Source organism: Triturus cristatus, chromosome 1_1 (genome assembly GCF_964204655.1).
Source record: "Triturus cristatus chromosome 1_1, aTriCri1.1, whole genome shotgun sequence".
In the NCBI taxonomy this organism is placed as follows: Eukaryota; Metazoa; Chordata; class Amphibia; order Caudata; family Salamandridae; genus Triturus; species Triturus cristatus.
In genome coordinates, this window is record NC_140579.1 from 238,993,334 (window position 1) to 239,013,367 (window position 20,034).

General features: G+C 45.1%; 1 protein-coding gene across 2 annotated transcripts in view; it reads right to left on the bottom strand.

The window, feature by feature from the left end:
• NFASC (neurofascin) overlaps positions 1-20,034 on the bottom strand; it is a 1,241,670-nt gene that overhangs the window by 10,484 nt on the left and 1,211,152 nt on the right. The gene's annotated exons all lie outside the window — the stretch shown is intronic.

Consider the following 20,034-nt stretch of genomic DNA (forward strand, 5'->3'; position numbering starts at 1 on the left):
GAATCTAAATTATAAATATTTTTGTGACCCACCAGCTTATGTTGCACAGACATAGCACTTCTTTGTTATAATGTACAATTAATGTTGTGCCATCAGAAGCTAGAAGTCACTTGAACAAACCTACTAATTTGTGCACTTATAAAGAGGTTATGAACGTGGGACATAAGGGAAAATTTCCAGCATGTTGGTCTCATTACCAGATTGGCAGTTCAAGAGTTGGGTGTTTCACAAAACTATGGAAAAAGACGTAGGAGCAATTTTGGGTGACTGATTCCATGCTGGAACGAGCATTGGCATACCCAATAGGTCTCGCCTTTGGGACCTTATAAGTGTTTAGCCATGCAACAGTTGATGCTGTTGTACCAATGATATTGTGCTGCATAACTAAATACTTATAAGGTCCCAAAGGCGAGACCTATTGGCTATGCCAATGCTGATTAATGCAATGGGACCATCTTGAAAATAAGGTCCCATGCACAGAAAAGCATACTGCGTCTAGTACGGTCCTGAAAGTATTAGACAAGTTTTGGCAAAGCCAATGGGTCTTGGCAGTGCAACCTTTTGGTTTCTGCAATTATTTTTTTGTAAGATACACACTGCAGATGTCCACAAATCCATGGCTGAAGACCGCTATCTTTGAATTTTGTTTGCTTTGGTTTGCATCAGCTACCAACCTGTTGTCAAGAAATCCTGTTTAACAAAGATAACACCATCTTTATGATCTAGATTTCATGTTTTTTTATGCCTTTGTTGTTTGTCTTACTGTTAATTCTATGCATTGTCCGTGTGTGTCCAGAGTTCTGTCGACCTATATGAAGAACTTAAATATGGATTTCACTAACAAGCATGGCTCTGGCCACCTATGAAAATATCCCTGCAATTTTAAGGGTAGGATAACTCAGACGGGGAACATTCATCTTGTTGCAACAACTATATTTCACCAAGGGAACAGAGCGTTGGAAACACTGGAGCCAGAAACAGACCTTTGACCTTTACCATGGAATGCAAGAAGGGACCAGAGACAGCACCGTCGGTCGGCTTGGAGATAACCTTTACACATTAGCAAAGAAAACAAGAGGTTGGTGGGATCAAAAGCAAACACCATTTAACTGTCACTTTCTCCTCTGCTCTGCAACGCCCGCTCGTCGCGCCAACTAAGGGCTTTGATGGGCTGCGCTCCAGGGTGTTTGTGCCTGGGAAAGCAATTAGTTGCACCTGCAAGGATTAATGTTCAGACTGAAAGAGATGAGTCTACAGCGAGCCCTAAACGGTTCAGGTTAAACTACACCTCGGGCGACGCGAGCACGAGTGCCGAAGTTTGATGCCCCCCAGGGCTCTGTGGTCTGTCCTCTTTCTCAAGAGCAGGACCCTTTGAAAACCATCTGAATGTTAGAGAGAACAAAGCGCCTCTCTTAGACGGCTCAAAACGAAGTTGGCGGAATGCTAATTAAAGGCATCGTCTCGTCACTGGCATCTGCCGACCATGATGCCCCCTAATTTAACAAGCGGGAGTTGTGTGCGCGCGCTAAAAGAAAAAAAAGGACGCGAGTGGTGCATGTGCGTGTGCGACGGCAAAAGTGAAAGCAGGCTTGCGAGTGGTTGCAATGTGCGCGCACCATGACGAGAGAGAGGAAAGCCAGATGGCGCCTCTGCTCGTCATTGTGCGCGTAACCGCACGCTCTATGCCAGTCAAAAAGCTGTGGTCGGCTTTTTAAAGCCCACACACTAAATGTCTCGCCAGAGCAGCGCATGCCCTGGCTCAGGCGAGACCTAAAAAAGATAGTTAATAAATTGTTAAAACTAATGTCCAGTGAAATGACGTCTCAGATTGTGACTCAATTCCTATTGTTAGGGATGACAGGTAGGAGTGAAGCGGTTTTATGAAGAAGGGAAAGTTAATATCATGTAGCAATTGTTTACCAGTGCCAATAATTCTCCACAGATTTAAACTCCTTGAATCAAGCCCTATTTTCAGAAAGGACCAAGACCCTCCCTAATGGCAGAGAAAAAATCCAAGGGCAGCAAATGTGAGAATGACCCTGTGCTGAACAATGGGGGGAGCCTGTCTCCCTAACAGTTACTGAGTGCCATTATCTGTCTAATGTCCAAGCCTTATAAATTCTTCCCGACACATGGGATGGACTTCACCTCTACCTAATGAAAGTGAGTGAATGGAGAGCTGCAAATCTGAAAAAAATGAACTTTGATGAGGAAGGGAAGGTTCTTAACCGATAATGCTAGTGTTGCAGCATGAGTTATCTTAGATTCATAGCTCTTGAAACATTCCCTGGCACCAGAAACTCCCCAAAGTGTTCCACGGCAATGAGAATGAAAAAAGGTTGAATAAAAGTTGCAAATCTGAGAAAGTAATGTTTTTCCAGACAATTGCCTGTAATAACTGGAAGCCAGGCTGTACTACAAGGGAAGTCAGAAGAGCAGGCACGATTTATATGATCTTCAACCCCTTAGAGCGGATAAGACACTATCACAGGCCCATGACGATATTAAAACATTGATAAGGTACATATCTAACAAAAAAGACTCGGGTCCTGATGTGCCCAGAAAACTATACAAAAACCTTTATAATACACTGACAACTATTTCTCTACACCTAACTCAAGAGACAATAAAAAGGCGGCCAACCACAAAACATGAGAGTTGATTAAGCACTGTGTTCATAAAAATCACAAACCATTGTGGGGTTCTGCATCTTTTCATCCTATTTACTTTCTTAATATGGTCTATGCACGGTTACTAGTAACACAACTTAGGTCATAAGTTATGTGATTTCTTTGTGGCAGCACAAGTTTATTCTTGGGTGTTTAGTCTTCTAAATTGCGCAGAACAAGAAAGCCACCAGGCAGCGATGATACCTACAGATGCTGAGAAGCTTTCATTAGACTTTCAGTGCAATTTCGCTGGGGCATTTTGCATAAATTTGGTATTGGGTCGATGTTTATTAAGGTGATCCAGTCCCAGAAGCAGTAACCTTAAATTAAGTACACTTTTCGGAGCACTCGCTCAGGGATACCTAAGGGGAGTTCCCTTTCTCCTAGCAGAGTTTATCTAAATTTTATGGTGCTACAGTGCAGAAGAGTTCAGAAATCTCCCCATTGAAATACACATTTTGCAGTTTCATGCACGTTTATGCTTGTTCTGTTGCTGTTTACATCAGCCGTGGACCGTGCAGGTAAGAGCGGTGGGGCCCAGTGTGGGGGGAGGTTTCGAAGAACGATGACAAGGGAAAATTAAATAAATAATGAATTTTCCCTCTTAGTCTTTCCAAATCCCCCCCACCGGGCCCCACCGCTCTTACCTGCACGGGACGGAGCTGGTTTACATCCTCCTAATACTAAGCTGGCTATTGCATGCCTAAGAATTACGCACATGATCAGGATATAAGCGCAACCTGTAGGAGAGTAGGATCTGCTTCTTATGGTTACCCCCACTTTTTGCTGATGTTTCACTGTTTTTCGACTTTAGTCTGGCTGGGACCCTGCTATTCAGGGCCCCAGCCTAGCTGCTTCCGCTCTAAACTGATTGCATGTACTTTAGGTGGTACACTCCAGATTGGATTCTGGGGTACCCTTATAAGTCTCTAGTATATGGTATACTATGTACCCAGGGCATAGGTACCCCAGAGGCCTACCAGGGGCTGCAGCATGTATTATGCCACCCCTGGGAAGCCATTCAAAATGACTAAACAGGTCTGCTACAGCAGCCTGTGTAAGGTGGTGTATGCACCCCTTACTGAGATATAGGTTACCTATACCTCTCCATATCACTGCACATGTAAACCTATCAGTCACCCCTATGGCAGGCCATAACAATCCTGAAGGCAGGGTAATGGGTTTCATGTGAGAGGGTGCCCATGCATGAGCAGAGCCCCTCTGCAGCTTTCGGAACCTTTATTCCGGGGTTGTTTGTGATGCAGCCAAACCATATACTCTTAAGTGCATTATAACCTCGCGGTAAATGCTAACTTTGGAATGTCTGCATGGAAACATGTTGTGTTTGGTGTTAAACACCTTGGAATCATACCTCCACACCAGTAACTGGTGTGGAGGTATGATTCCACCCTACTGGAGGGAAAAACATGGCACCATCAGTACACCCGCTTAACAGACCCTGGCATCACAAAATTGATGCTGCCAGCCACAGACACGAGTCTGCCCTCCTGCTGCTGGACGGAACTCCGGCAGGGGAGGCCTGGACAATAGGTTTCCTGTCACAGGGTGGTGTAACCACCTCCCAGACAGGCTTTAGTGTATTGGGGCTGGGTGGGTGCACTCCAAGAGTGCTTTGATGTCTGCACTGGGGGCACATTTGGTGTCCCTGTGCATAGTCCAGCTCAAACCGGTTGCAGGAGCTCTCCGCCCCTGCTCTGGCGCGAAACTGGACATGGGTGTAGCCACCCCTCTGTCCTGACCCTCCCATAGGCGGGTCCCCAGAGTTTGTTCCACCCCTTCCTTGGGTATAAAGTAGGAACCCCTCACTATAGGACTTGAGATTTACCTGGATGAAACTCTGCTACAGAATCCCAGAACTTCTACTATCTACACGACGTTGGATGACCGAAGAATCTCCCTTTGAGTAAAGGAGTTACTCCCCTGCAAGGCAGGCACCAAAGACGCATCTGTCTAGTTTGCATCGACGCTGCTCCCTAAGGACACTGACGATTTTGCAACACAGGAGGTGGGTTTCAAAGCTTCCCCAAGGCCGATCTGTGCTCTCAGTAACTCTAAGATCCAAAGCCCTCGTGGGGGCCGTGCAACCCGAACCCCTGGACACCGCGACCATTTGCAGCAGCATATGCTTCTTGGCGATCCCTGAGGCTGTGCTTTGGACTACTTGTAGTCCAGACCCCGAGCAGTGATTCCACCGAAGATTGCTGGCCTACACTCCTCGAGTGACCCGTGGGTTGGTATCTAGGGATGCCTCTCGCGGTCCCTTCGCGATCCCTTGTCCGACGACTTGTGGGTCTCTGAGAAGGGTTCTTTGACTTTCAACGGGCTTACTTGGTTGCTCCAGACATGCCCTAACTCTCCATCGCTTGGGGGGTCCACAGGACCTTGCTGGTCCACACCGAAGCCATTTTTCTCTCACCGCGTGGGTTGCAGTAGCCAAGGCTTGTTGGTATCCAATCCAAAAACTGACCCCCCAGCACTCGACATCCTTCATGGGACAAACATGATACCCCAAAGAACTGACTACAGGGACCACAGTTCTTTGGGGTAACACGCAGGTAGGTCAGCAGTGTGCGACCATTTGGATTTAGTTATTTAGTGGCTCTTTGAGCCGGGGAGTCAACGGACTCAGGTTACGCACCTGCGTGGCTACGATTGGTACATACCTTTATAATGATTTTAGCAGCCTACACAGCAACCCTGCACTCTTTCCTACTCCCTGCTGACGAGAGGCAACTACCTCGAAACACGTGTCCAGGGATGGCTAACGCTATTCACACTTGCACTCACGACACGAGCATAGGTGTATCCGCCGACGCTGACTACAGGGACCACAGTTCTTTGGGGTAACACGCAGGTAGGTCAGCAGTGTGCGACCATTTGGATTTAGTTATCCTTCATGGGACAGCTCGCCTGTGGTGGTCGTCACCGCCTCCTGGTCCCCATGGCAGTGGAGTCAAACTTCACCTCTTCGCACCAGAAACACCCGACATCGGTGGGCATTCGTCTATCGTGCCCCTGGTCACTGGCAAGTGACCCAGACTCTGTCCCCTCTGCTTTCAGGTTCTTCACATCTTCGATCCAGGCTTGGATCACACCGGACACTTCTCCTTTCCACAGCAGCAGCACTTTGCAGCACATCACGATTGAAATCAACGACGATCCCCGACACCATTTGACACCAATGCACCCGGCTTCCCTGGGTGAGGTAACACGAGTACTCCGGTGCTCCCATGGGTGCTATCCCTAGAACCCTCCAAGTCTAAAGGGGTTTGCTCAAAGTCCTCTCCTAAGTGTCCTTATTCTTTAAAATTAAAATGTACGGGGCTCGCGGCTGTGTTCTCACACTGCACACGTCCCCCGTGGGTCTCCTGTGTCACTGCCTTGGGTGGTTCCTTGGGGTCCCAGCGATTCTATGTGCCCTAGGCACTGTGTATAGTCAAGTCGTGGTTCTTATACCACTTTCTTAATATATGGTTTGGTCTCCCCCTGGGGCCCATTGTATATTGTGCTATTTACTGTTGTTTAATAACGGTTATTGTGTGCCTTGCTATCTAACTTCATAAAGAGGTTAGTAGAGAGTGTTTAGAAATAAATACATATACTTTATATATATACTGTTGGACTTGGCCCTAATGGTGGTAATGGTTTTAGGCCTCTGGGCACTTTAGCACTATGGCCCAGTGTAAAGTGCGTGCCCTCCCTGAGTGCGTGTGGTGAGATTGGCCTGCCCTTTCATAGGAATGCATGGAGGATATGTGTCCATGGTAATTCCTGATGTGAGTGGAGTGCAGGGTCGAGTTTAGTATGTGCGAACTCGTGAGAATAAATGCTGCGCAATGGTGTGTGCAGATTTATGGTGACTGGTGGAGAAGTGCCACTTCTAGAAGTTGGCATTTCTGTGTGCTGTGTGTCTGCCTGCCTGATGTGAATTGCATGTCTGGCTTGTGATTGACAGGAGCTGAGAGGGCTGGGGAATTCCAGGAGCCAGGGTGAGTCTGCCCGGTGGTGAATGGAGAGATCTGCATGTAGATGGGAGGGAGGAGTTGCACCTGGGACCTGAATAGGGCTGGGCCTTCCCTCCACAATGCTGGCTCCACCTCCTGTGGTGCGTCTGATGTCCCTGGCCTGTCCTGTGAATAGAGGGGAGCTGAGCAAAACAAAGTGCTCCTGAACCAGTTGTATCTGGTTCTCCCCTTGCCCTACAGTTGCAGAACAAAGGAAAATGCTGTATAAAAGAAGGGGCTGTGACCCCATGACATTTTTCTTGTTTATGGACTTGAATCTACCAGGGGCGTGCTGCTGCTGGGGCTCAGGGGAAGGCTTGCCTTCCTGGGCCCTGCCCTGCCCCAGGACTGCTTCTTGGGACCCTTCTGTCTTGCTGGGACTCCAGGACTTCTTGGACTTTGTGCTTTTATCCCTAGCACCTGGGAGCGCTTTATCTTAATTTGCCCATTATTAGGAGGAACCTTGGTGCCTTGCCCTTGCAGCGCTGGGCTGCGATCGTCTTTGAGGGAACCCTCAGCATAGGTATTCCCCCGTCATGCGAATTTAACTGCGGGTGTCCACCCCGCTTATGTGCTCGCTAGCGGGTGCCCACCACACTGTATATTTTCAATTGTGCCCGCCATGAAGATATCACCGCCGCCGGCCCGATCGCAGCAGGAAGTCAGGCACCGTAGTGCCTGACGGCGGGCGGGCGGGACTTCCGGTTTCGAAGGAAAGTCCCGCCCACACCCCCACGAGAGGAGAAGAAGCTGCCCGGAGGGAGGAAGATGGCGCCTGCCTGTGCTGGGCTCCCATGGCTTAGGGAGAGCCCCGCAGGCGCCACCGAGTGCAGATGGAAGGCAGAGGGGGCTTGAGGCACATTGCCGGTGCCTGCCCCCACCGCGTGTGAAGAGCTGGGCTGACGGGTGAAGAGATGAGCCCCGCATCAGAGTCGGTGAGTAAAGCCGGCTGCGGGGAGTGAAGTCCAGGCACCGCGCCGGTGCCTCTCTCCAGAGAAGCCCCGCTTTGCAGAGGGCTGCTCCAACGTTTGGCCTCATGATCCTTAGAGCCCAGAGGGGCCCATGATTTTCCCCCGCAATTGCTCCAACCTCGGGGCATATTTCATTTTAAAAAGCGCTAGTGCGCTCCACGTTTTGGGGGCAAGTTCATTCTCTTTATTGTGGCATAATTATTTCAGGAGCCAGTGTGCTCCATAGGACATGATTATTGGTAGAGCCTAGGTGGCTCCCACGTTGTGCTGATTGTTTTCCAGAGCCCCATGGCTCCGATGAAGGGGGCACATTTGTTTAAAGGGCCACTGAGAGCCCATGCCTCATTTCCCCATTTCCAGCTGCCCAGCAAGTAGTGGGCAGCTGCACCGTTTAGGTCTTTTCTTTTAGGGGACATGGTTTGAATTCAGGAGTGAAACGCACTCCCTCGCCCCCATCTTGTCTTCACAGCTGCGCAGCACTTAGTGCCAGCTGCTACGTTTAGGCCTGCGCAAAGTGCACACCCTTGACTGTCGCTGCCTAGGCAGCAGCTCTAACTTTGTGGACATAGGGCATTTGAGTCCCTTTTTGAGATGCCCAGTTGGCCAGGGGGATTGTTAGGTTTATAGGGTGCCAGGCCCTACTGTGATTTTGGGTGCTAGGAATTGTGATTCATGTAGAATGATTTACGCACTCGTGTTGATACCTCTAAATGTGTTTTATGATTATGAGGTTGGTTCGCATATTATGGTTCATGCTAGTGAGATTTATTTCCTAATGTAGTTATACTTAGGAGGTCAGGGTCTAATGCGTTTACACTTGTGAGATGATGGCCTTGTGTTTATGCTGGTGAGGTTGGCGCAGAGTGTATTCGCGCTTAATGTGATACTGTGCATAATGTAGTTTGTGTACAGGCTGATGCCAAGTACAGTGATTCTCAGTAGTTACTGGTTGTGTTCTGTGTTTATGATAAGTTCTACATTTACTAAGTTCACTTTGTGATGGTTCTGACAGTGGCCCAGGTGGCCCTGATATGTGTAAATAATCCCTTGTAGATATGACCCAGTGCCAGGTGGCACCCTGTATAATATGTGCTTACTATTCTAATGTGTTATGATAATACAAAGGCTATTTTTATATATAACCTTGTGTGGAGTTTCTTTTGTGGTGGGCCTGGGATGTTGCTGCTGTGTGCGTGCGCAACTGCTTTACACATTGTCTCCGGGATAACCCTGACTGCTCGTGCGAAGCTACCAAGGAGGTGAGCAGGGGTTATCTTTGGCGTGTAACTTCCATGCCCTGACTAGAGTGGTGGTTTCTGCCTGGCTTTGGCACAAGCCTTAGCCAACCAGAAATCCCATTTCTAACATATACCTTGTGTGGTTCTCCTTTCATTTAGTTATTCAAGAGGTTATAATCTGGTAAACCAAGCTGCTTTACACTCCTTCAAGACTTAGCCTGAAGGCTGCTCTCCATAGCTACCACTAGGATAGCTTTCAATAAAGGTTGTCTTAAACCTAATCATCAATAAGGGTTGTTTGGACTGGTGCAAGGTGCCCACTATAACTAGTGGACAGCATATGCCAGGCCAACTTCTCACACAACCTAGCTAAAACTCAATTTGTATTGAACAGAGGATTAACATTGGAAGGCGTGACTAATGGAACCTATGCGGTGTATGTAGAGTTACCTTGTCTGAAGATGTGACTCATATAGTTCATCTAATTCATGAATTTGCACCCAAAAAGCATGTGAAGGTTTTCAACAGATGGGACAATCTGACCCTTCTCTTTGATAAGACAGTTGGAATTTGGCTAAAATTATTTTGTTGCTCACGTTCTGATATCTTTTAACAGTGCTTTGCTTGTAAGTCACACACAGTTATATAACTAGCTTGATTTGGTCATTTCAGTAGTTGATGACTGCAAAAAATGTGGAGGGCACCCGGGTTTTTAAAAAGACTTCTTTTCAAGAGAATTTATATTATTGGATGGCCAAGTGGAAGCGTATCATGCTCCTGGTATATGGCGACAGGGCTGAAATTTTACTTTTTGATACTTATATAAACCCCATCATACAGCACGCCCAATTTACTTTTACAAGTTAGATTTAATACATTATGGACAGCTGTTAAAGACAGGTTAAACGGGTTGAAGCTGTTAAAGCAGGGATATCTTTAAGTATTATACTACAGCAGGGGAACATAGTGTTGAAACAGCTCATAAAAGCTCAACAGCTCATGAAAGGGACATTCTGGAAAGAAGAACAGAAAAAAGACACTCTGGCATGCTAAGCGATAAAGGTAAAGAACAAAACTACAAGTGTTTTTAATTCCTACCACACATTAGCAACTGTTTGGGATACCTTGGCTGTGACACCAGTTTACTAATTACAGTAATTGTGTAATGTATTTTATTATATGATAAATTAGGTAAAATTGCTTTTGGCAGAAAACGCAGTCAAGAGGGCCAAGAAATAAGGATTAAAAATTGGGTAAATGATTGTTTAAATTATATAATCAAGAAAAGTGCAACCCATAGTTCTTCAAATACAAACTGTGCAGTCCTAAAAAACAATTGACAGGGTCGATGAATGGGGCAGAAAATCTAAATTTTCCGTTTTTCCTTTTTCCAATTTTTGGAAAAATGTTTTGGGTATCAAAGGAGTTGAAGGAAAGGCACATAGGTATTTCCCTGATCAATGGAGGTGAACATCCCTCGAAAACTCTCTCCTACTCCCAGTTGTGAAGGGTGCACAGCAATTATTATAATTTGCTGCAAAAAGGTCAAACTGAGAACATCTCCATTGTTGAAAACTGGAGAATGAGATTCAACCAACATGAATAAGGCACATGTTACATGTATTACTTTAACTTACAGATAAAACGACCTATCCCCACAACTGAATGTATGTATGTAGGTGTATCTATGTAATTGTATTTAAACAGCGTGAACCTAACTTGTGAGAAATGTAGCACTGAACCATGGGCATGGCCCCCAGGACGATACAATCATTGGAGAAAGGTTAAGGGTAGACTGCCGGATGAGGGGTAATGCTCCTGGAAGACGTGTGCCTCCAGCTACTGTTCTCAATTGTACAATCATTGATACTGGTCTGATGTTGACAGGGATCCTGGGCGCATGCACAAAGGCGGCTTGCAGTCTGTTTTTTTTTGGCAATGTTTTGTCTCGAATCAGGTGGTAAGCAGGCTCTTGGTCTGATGTTGACCCAAAGGAATTGTTAATTTGTTTGCTAGGTCAGCTGGGGTCTGCCACTACCTGTAGAATACTTTTCAAGGGTTCTGGAGTGGTATAAGGGAGACCGCTGAGCAGGGCGTTGCATCCATCCAGATAGGAGAACACTAAGGCTTGCGTGGTTGTTCGGTAGTCATCTTCTGGAAGAAGCAGCTTCATTTTCTTCAAGAGGAAGATTTTGGACCAATCAGTCTTGCTTTTGCTTGAATGACACGTTTGTGTTATGAATGAATCCCAAATATTTTGCATGTCTGTCAGCCTGAGTGAATCCTGGTAGCTTAATGCTGGATTGCCAGGCTGGAATCTGTGAGGAATAACATTTTTGTGGGGTTTAGCTTCAGGAAGTTAGTTGACATCCAAGATGGAGGCAGAATTTGAGTCACTGTATGTCGTTGGGTGAGGGTATTTTTAGGGAGATTTTGGTATATTGATAGAGCTTCATGCTGCTGTCTGCAAGAATTGATCCATGTGCAGGTGAAAGCTGTTGGGAGAGAAGAAGGAGCAGTAGGGTATTCCACAGGAGATGGGGTATTGTAGAACATTTGCATGAGATAGTACCAGGTTTTGAGATAGAATGTGAACCATTTGAAGATAGTATCTGAAAATGGAATGCATGTTTTCTGGGTTGTTGATCAGAGCTGGATGGTTGACTGTTCAAAGGCTGCTGAAAGGCACAAAAGGACTAGGAGGCATGAATTGCTCCTATTGTTGAGAAAGAGGGCGCTGCCAACTACTTGTAGTATGTATGTCTCAGTGCTGTGGCATGGTCTGAAGCCTGGCTGGTAGTCCCGTAGAAGATTAATCTTGCTGATGATCAAACTTGCTGATGTGCTCTGTTAGCTGAGCGGCAACTGATTTCTGAAGGATTTTTCCTTTGAACAGGAAGGTGGGTAATAGGGTGGAAGTTGGTCAATTTGGCTGATCCAGCGTAGTTTCTTTAGCAAAGGCTAGGTCTGACTGGTCTCAAGGGCATCTGTGAATGTGCTTTGAGTTAGGGAGGCCCTGACAATGTGGAGGAGGGGTATGATCATCTTTTCTTGGAGCAATTTGATAACGGATGAAGGAAAGGTATCCTCGTCATTGGAAGGTGCCTTGGGAGAGTTTAGGATATTGGAGAGATCCATGTACGAGACTGCACTGAAGGAGGTCCATTTGTTAGTAGGGCAAAGGGTGATGGCTGGAAGCGTGGAGAGCATGGGAGCAATAATAATGCTCAATCTGATTTTGTATATCCTCTCGGAGAAGAACAGGTTGATGATGTTGCATTTGTTGACTGAAGCAGGGGCTGTGGTTTTTTGGAGAAAATTGGTGGTGTTTGTCAGCCTTTGAGAGGGCTTTTCTTCTGTTGATTGCCTCACAAACAGTGATCTTGAAATAAGCTGCTTTAGCTGTGATTATGATAGATCTGCAAATAGAGCAGTGTTTTCAATATGATGAGGTTATCTGAGAGTTATGATTGTCTTTATTTCTTTTCCTGTTTGCTTGTGGTACATTTATTTCATTACGTTATTCAGTGTATCTGGGTGATTTGCCTCAGTGGATTGGGTTTTCAGTAAAGCATAGGATTCAATATGAATTCTTATAGTGGTGCTGTAGAAGTGGAGGAGAGTACTGACATCTGTTACTGGTGGAAGTGTTCTGGCAGGTTGTTTTTATTGCCTTTTTTCCACACGAAGACAACTTTTAGCTCCAGATAATCTATGTGGAACTAATTTCCTGGTTCGGCCACAATCGGTGGACATTTAAGTCCTGGCAGTGAGCTCTCCAGCCTGGGTGTAATAAGTTGGTTCTCCTTACTATGTAACTGGTGGCTGACATTTCAGTAAATGTGATTCTTTAAGCAAATATGAAAGACAGAATCCACCCCTTTGTTTGAAATGAGAATTTTCTTGCACTGTGATTCTTGCAATTGGTTTCAATGTAGGACCAGATGAAGTGTGTCAGCTCTCATTCTGAGAAGGGCAAGAGGAACTACATGGATACAAGAGCCCTAGAAGCCTCTGGAACCACTGTGTTGAAGTCTGATGTACTGATGTGAAGTGGGCAACTGTTTGATTCCCTACATGCACACTGTCTGTGGTAGACCTTGTCTAGAGAAGTGTCAAGAGGGGCCCATAAAAATTGAAGGCTTTAGCAAGGTACTACGTGAAACTTACAGATGTTTAAGAAGAAACCTATGTTTTGAATGCTGCAAAGCCCTTGACACTCTATTTCTAGCTGCATACCTTTAAGACTGCTGAGCTAAAGGTAAAAATAAATCAATACCATTGGAGGCTACGCTCTGTGTAAATACTCTTGGAACAAGAATTTAGACCATGTGGCAGTCATCAGTAATTATATCCATGAAAATTCCAAGGTACTGTCGTCTTTTTTTCTTGAAGTGAATATGTATGCAGTTCAAGATGTACAGTTGCCTCCAGTCCTTTTCCAGGCATGGTGCCAGGAGTAACAAATAAGGCTTTTCTCCGATACCAGAAAGTAGTTGATAGCTCCCAGAAACAGAACCTGCAGAATCTACTGTAGAAGCACTGTAGATGATTTATATATTTTGACGGGGAAGCAAACAGTACAGGAGAGCGGTTTAAGAGAGACCATCGAATACTATTTTCAGTACCTAGACCACAGAGTGTGAAGGGAAGAAAGTTGAGCTACTTCGTTATTGGGATGTATGCTCCTTGATCGATGGTGAGTAAGGGTGATGAACTCCACAAATAGAGTTGTATATTCATTTTAGTTGCATCAGTGCTAGTGCTAATCTCAGCCACAGGCTTGTGCTCTGGGTGACACATGAATTTTCTAGAAGATGGAACATTGCTTCCCTTTAGAGACCTGGCTGGTCTTAACGGTTCTGAACACCTGCAAAGGCAGATATACCACACTTTTTGTGACTAGCATTAACGCAGCTACAGGATTTAGATGTTACTTCCCTTTTTTAACTTGTTCAAAGATGTTCTATCAAAAGGCAAATACATGGCTTTGTAAGGAATGTCTCCATGATGGGAAAATGTTATGTGCTATGCATGTCAGCACAAACTAGGCTGAGCCATTCAAAACCCTGGCTTTAGCATTTAGTAGATCTTTTCCTGTAACTGCTGCAACACAGCATTCTTGGTTGCCAACGTCTAAGACAAAAACTCATTTGCCACACTCAGAGAAAATGTCGGTTAACTTTTCAATGTTTGCCCAGAGTGGAAGGTTATAGCAGAACAGACTTCCAGGTGAGTGCATCTCATACAAAGAGAAAGTTTCCGATAGCTATCTTTGCCTTGATAATCACATGCTTCAGCATCCTTTTACAAAACTGAGTTGTTGCACTTTTGCTCACTGCTGCTATGAAGTTTGATGATTTGCTGGGAGATTAACTATTGCTATGAAAGAGTCTTACTTTGAAGTCCAATACTTCAGATCTAAAGCTTTTGAAATAATAGCTCTGGATGAATGGGTCCAAGTGGTCAATGTCTACTCAACAATGGAATGTGTTACAGCTAACAGGGGCCTAAAGGAATCCAAAGGAAGAACCTTGGAACACAACTGTTAAGTAGTTGGCTTTGAAGGTGACCGCAGATATAAGGCCAGCATGAATTGAATGCCATGTTGGATGTGGTTAGTCCTGTTCATCTCCACAATCAGACTCCGATCAGACTATACATCATTTGGTGCAGAGGGCTATTCCAATAATAGGGTTATGGACGCAGAGTGTTAGAAGTGTCGCACCGAGGTGTTTGGAGCATCACCTTTTGTGGTTTGGCTATGAAATCAAGACACAACTAAAAGTGAATTGATTTTGTGACTGCATTTATAATCTCATGTGCCAAGTTCAATCCAGCAACAAAATGTGGTAGTTTAATTATCTAGTACACAAAGGGAGTCACTGTTCCTTGTAGAGGGAGGAAAAAGGAAGAAACTTTTGTCGTGTGCTACTCTATCTGTGGAGGACAGTGTATATGTAGCTGGGTATATATCCCTAATGGACATATGTAACGGTCAACATGTTTTGTGCTGTATGTGGCCTCAGAAGGCGATCCAAAGCGCTTCTTCAGGTCCAAAGGAAGTTCAATTTTAGTATCAAGCGGAGGCCTAAACTAATCAGTGCCGCAAAATCTGTAGAAAGGAGTAGCGTTTCCCTTAATATTAGAATCAGAACCTCATGAGATCAGTGACCGGCGGAGACAAGGAGGCACGCAGGTAGATCGGTCCTGCTACTACGGGAGAACCTCCCCGAGTGCCCTCACTGATCTCATGAGGTCCTGATTCTAATATTAAGGGAAACGCTTCCTTCTGAGGCCACATACAGCACGAAACATGTTGACCGTTATATATGTCCATTAGGGACATATACCCAGCTACAGAGGAACATAAAATCCCCTAGAGCAGCACCACACACTTTGTTTTAACAATGACAGAGGGAGCACCCTAATAAATAGCACCCACCCTCCCTCCAGTCATTTTTTAAACACACCACTTTAGACTTCACTGCCACTTACACCCAAGCACCCAAAAGGCTTCTCATCAAAAGATCTCCGATAAAGTGACCCTTCGGGAGACCCGTAGGGCATTGCAGCACCCGCCCGACGAGGAGCAAGGCCAAATGATGAAGCATGACAACCTTCGGTGTGTGTGAGGGCATTACGATGAGTACACACTGTCCCCCATAGATAGAGTGGCACACAACAAAAGTTTCTTCCTTTTTCTTCCCCTACAAGGAACAGTGACTCCCTTTGTGTACTAATTACTTTTCGGGTGCAAGGGTCACTGGACCTAATAATTAGCTCCTAGTGTCCCCCCCTCTCTATAAATAGGTAGTTTAATTATCAACTGCCATCAGAAATATGGCTGAGCCTTCAACCAACACTGTTTAGGAAAATAATGACCTGTGTTCACAATGCCAGGGATTGTAGGGTTTAAACACTTCAGCCCAACAGACCTGTGCAACAGACAAAAATGTTGGCTGAGGAGGTGCAGACGTAAGAGGAGTAAATGAATACTCCTGAGACAGACTAAATCACCAGGTGAAATAGATGGTCCGCGTGAAGGAACTATAGTGTAAATAAAATCAATGTATCGCTTGCCACAGAAAAACATTGTGATAGTACAAATATTGATCTATTAGAACTGCCTAAAAGCTCAATAATCTCAGTTTTCAGAATAAGTTGAGAATCAATTCTGATACCAATTGCTAAATTGGCTGCAAGTGGTATAGGAAAAAGTAGTGATGCCAAAACGTGGGCTCCCTTTGTCCTCTTATTTCCTCTCTTTTTAGGTCTCGCCTAGCTATTGCGTTTACGCAATCGCTATGCGAGACTCTAGTAAGATGGGCATTTCAAAGTGCTCTCAAAAGTGGATTGCATGGCGAGAACGCGCACAATCACGTGCAACGTGCCGCCATGCAATCCGTTTGGGGAAGCGCTTCAGCCCACTGGCGCGTGCATGTGTAGCCACAGCCTCGGCATCATACTACTTCAAAGGGTCCGCTCCCCCACCTGGAATGCTGCAGATAAACACTTCGGAGCTTTTCGCACTTTCCATATTGTTTCTCCAGATGCTTTTAAGCTTTTCACGGTGCGTTCTTTTCTGGCTGGTTTGACGTTTTAGATGCGCACACACAAACAATTTTTTTTTTTTTATTGCTTAGCTGCCACAAGACACTGCGGAGCTTATCACGGCGCTTTGTTTTCAATTTATTTTTTGTTTGTGTGCACACACACAAGCGTATGCTTTGTTTGTATTGTTTACGTGCTGACACACGTCTGCAAAAAGACAGACCTCAAAATTCTAAAATCAACAAATTACATTACATGTTTTCACTTTTTAATACCAAAAAGCACCGCCACTCCCTGTATTATTTGCTCAAAAGTTCACGTGATTGCACAGCTGCCTCTTCCAGTTTAATTAACTGTTTTCCTTTCTATTTGTTATGACTTTCAGTTTTAAAAAAAAAATATAGTGCATAATCTTTTCATTTAACTAGAGCGCTGACTCCATCCACAGATGCACATTGTCAGAACACAAACTTCCGTAAAATGGGAGAGCAAAACACGTGTAATAATCTAGCAACGCTCAGCGTTGTCTCTTGATGCACTTACACTCTGCGAACATTCGCAGGGCTTCCTTGCACATTAACATAACGGTCCCTTTGTGCAACGTTATCCTCAAAGAATCTGTACAAACTTAGCAAGGTGCTTTCTACAAACATGAGTGGATACACTTATTTGACTTAAACCACCACACATTTCAGTTTTAGGTTTTAAAGTAGAGCTAATCACTCATAAAACTGAAAGACCTTCTACAAAACGTGGGATAGCAGACTGTGATAAAAGGCGTTCTTCAAATGTCTCTGAAAAGGAAAAGTTTCAGGAGCAAACAATTGCTAAATTGAACAAATATAGTTCCCTGCCTCTCTCTGCTCACACTTTCAGACCGTCATAGGATGAACTAGTCTGGGGAAGGGGAGGGTCATAGGGGCAAAATAACAAAAAGCTTCAGAAGCAATTCACGTGTGCACACACTTCGGAGCAGATTAGAACTCTCTGCTTGTAGTAACAGTATTTAAACAGCAGATTAATTATGCCTTTAAAATGGAGGCCATCAAGACAGAAATGGAACCAGCAAAAACAGAAACCCTCCTCCAGCCCAGATGTATTCCCTACAGGGCTGAGCCCAATCCGGTTCTCTTGATATATACCCCCCCATCTATTGGCTAATTCTTTGTACTGCACCTTTACCATTGTTTTGTCTTTCTCATGATGTTGGCCTGTTTTTAGGTTTCGCCTACACGGTGCTTCCGAAATCTCATGTAATAAAAACAATGCTTTTAAAAACCTGCAAGCAGGGCGTCAACGCCCACTTTGTACTTATAGTCCTTGCTTACGAGAAGCAAGCGTGGCAGTAAAATAGACGCAGTTGCTGCCATACTTGCTTCTGGTCAGCAGCAACTAAAAGTACAAAGTGCGTGTTTACGCACCACTTGCAGGTTTTTAAAACACAAATAAAAGGCAGTGTCATTTACAATGCCAATAGCTCAAGCTCTCTTAAATGCGAGACCTATTGCATTGCAAATGCTTTTTTGCCCTTGTGTTTTGTGCTTTCAAGGCTAGACTATAGAACGGGTGCTCCACTCTTGTACACTAATATTATCAGAGCTCAAACGGTTGTTCAAAACCGCAGGACTGCATATATTTCAGCTTGGTAAGAGTTATGCACAAGTGCCTGTGCCCAGAGAGTTTACCTTATGAATGGATGCTGCAGACCAGTGAATGCGGGAGGTAATCATCACTGTGGTATCTGACAAATATGTTCTATCTATCTGTCATGAAGCTAATGGTCTTGTGGAGCTAGATCTACCATTGACTCAGGCATATGTCTTACCCTCGGCGACGCCATCTGGATTCTCAGAGAGAAGACAGGAAACTTACTGAATGAAAATTCTCTACACAAGACACAAAAGTCTGGTGAGTATCCGTTTTTGAGAATAAACCACTGCAGCCATATACACAGAATATATGTATGCGATTTATGCAGCACAACCTAAGTTACAAAGCAACAGTGTACTGTACAGCAGTTGGCTTTACAACGAGGATACACGAAGGGTGGAGGGTAGAAACAAGGTGCACTAGGGAGGGGATGTAAAGATGGCGCTGAAACGGTGACAGAGGAAGTGGAGGAGATGAGGTTCAAAAGTGAGGGAGTGGTTCATGGTTTAGAGGGGTGTAAAAGAAAAAAAGGGGATTACAATTCTGAAAAGAGGAAGATGAAAATATGGAGCGGAGGAGGTGTGGGGACAAAAATAGGAGATGGTGAGATGGGAGATTACGATGAAAGAGGGAGACACAGCAGGGCAACTAAGTGCAGTTAAGAGAGGGTTGTTCATTAGGAGGGTATGAAAGGAGGTTGGTTAGATTGTGAAGAGGTGTTGCGTGAAGCCAGCTTTCACTAGCATGCACACAAAAGGGATATGATTATTTTGCAAATTTCAGGACGAGCAGACAGAAAACTTGTGATGACACACAAATAACGCTGAACGTTCTGCCTGTAGGCAGTTAAAGGCAGCAACTGGGTATGGAAGATTGTTGATCCACGGGTTGGTGCTAGATGAAGGGACGTCTACACTCTATCCCCTTACAGAGGAGGTAACTTAGACCTTGGAGAGGGCATGTAGGGTCAGCAGAGGCCATGACTGTCTGCCTAGCTACCGGTGTTGTTCTTCCACTACTGCTGCTGTGTACAGCCAGATATTACATATTTTTTCTGCAGCAGACAGAGGTCTATTTTTCACGTATCATGCCCGCAGAGGTACTCATGATATTTGTCCCTCAAAGAGCTGGCTGCACCTCATATTAGCTGGTAAAACGTGTTTTATTCTGTTACATCTGGTCGCTCAGGTATTAAGGCATAGCCAGACATTTTAAAAAAATGTGGGTCTGGTGTCAACCAAACTGAAATTATATATATATTTACTTCTACAGGATTTGAGCCATCCCTCTTCAGCCACTCAGCTGTTATATTGCCATTCACATTTTAATTCCACCCACTAAGCCTGGGGCAATAGTCAGCCCACTTCAGCCATGGATACCTTCACAGTGAGAGAAGGCTTTCTGCTCTTAAACAAGGAGCCATCCACACACCAAGTAGTTGCCTTCAGTGTCACATTCTATTGACATTGTCACTAGTATTTGTGACCCCAAAAACGTAGACATTCTTTTTATAGGAGCAGGCCCGGCAGCTAAGTTTAACAAAAACCTTGACCAGCCGCGGCCCATGCAGGTGAGAGCGGGTGGGTGGAAGGGGGATTTCGATGGACGATGACGAGGGAAAATGTATTATTTAATTCATTTCCCCTTGTCATCGTCCGTCAAAATCTCCCCCACCCTGCCCCATCGCTCTTACCTGCACGGGCCGCGGCTGACCATGACAGAACAAGTAAATATGAAGATAAAAGGCTGACAACCTAGGCCAGACCTATTGGCTTTGCCAAAGCTTTTTAGATTTTTTAAACAGGACTTCCGCTTCAGTCCTTTCCTGTGAGAGAGGGTGTGCGGTATAAAGGCATATCTTATACAACCTGTTGTATTCTGTATCATTCTTTTAAAAGTGATGCTTAATGCCCCAATAGTTAGCCAG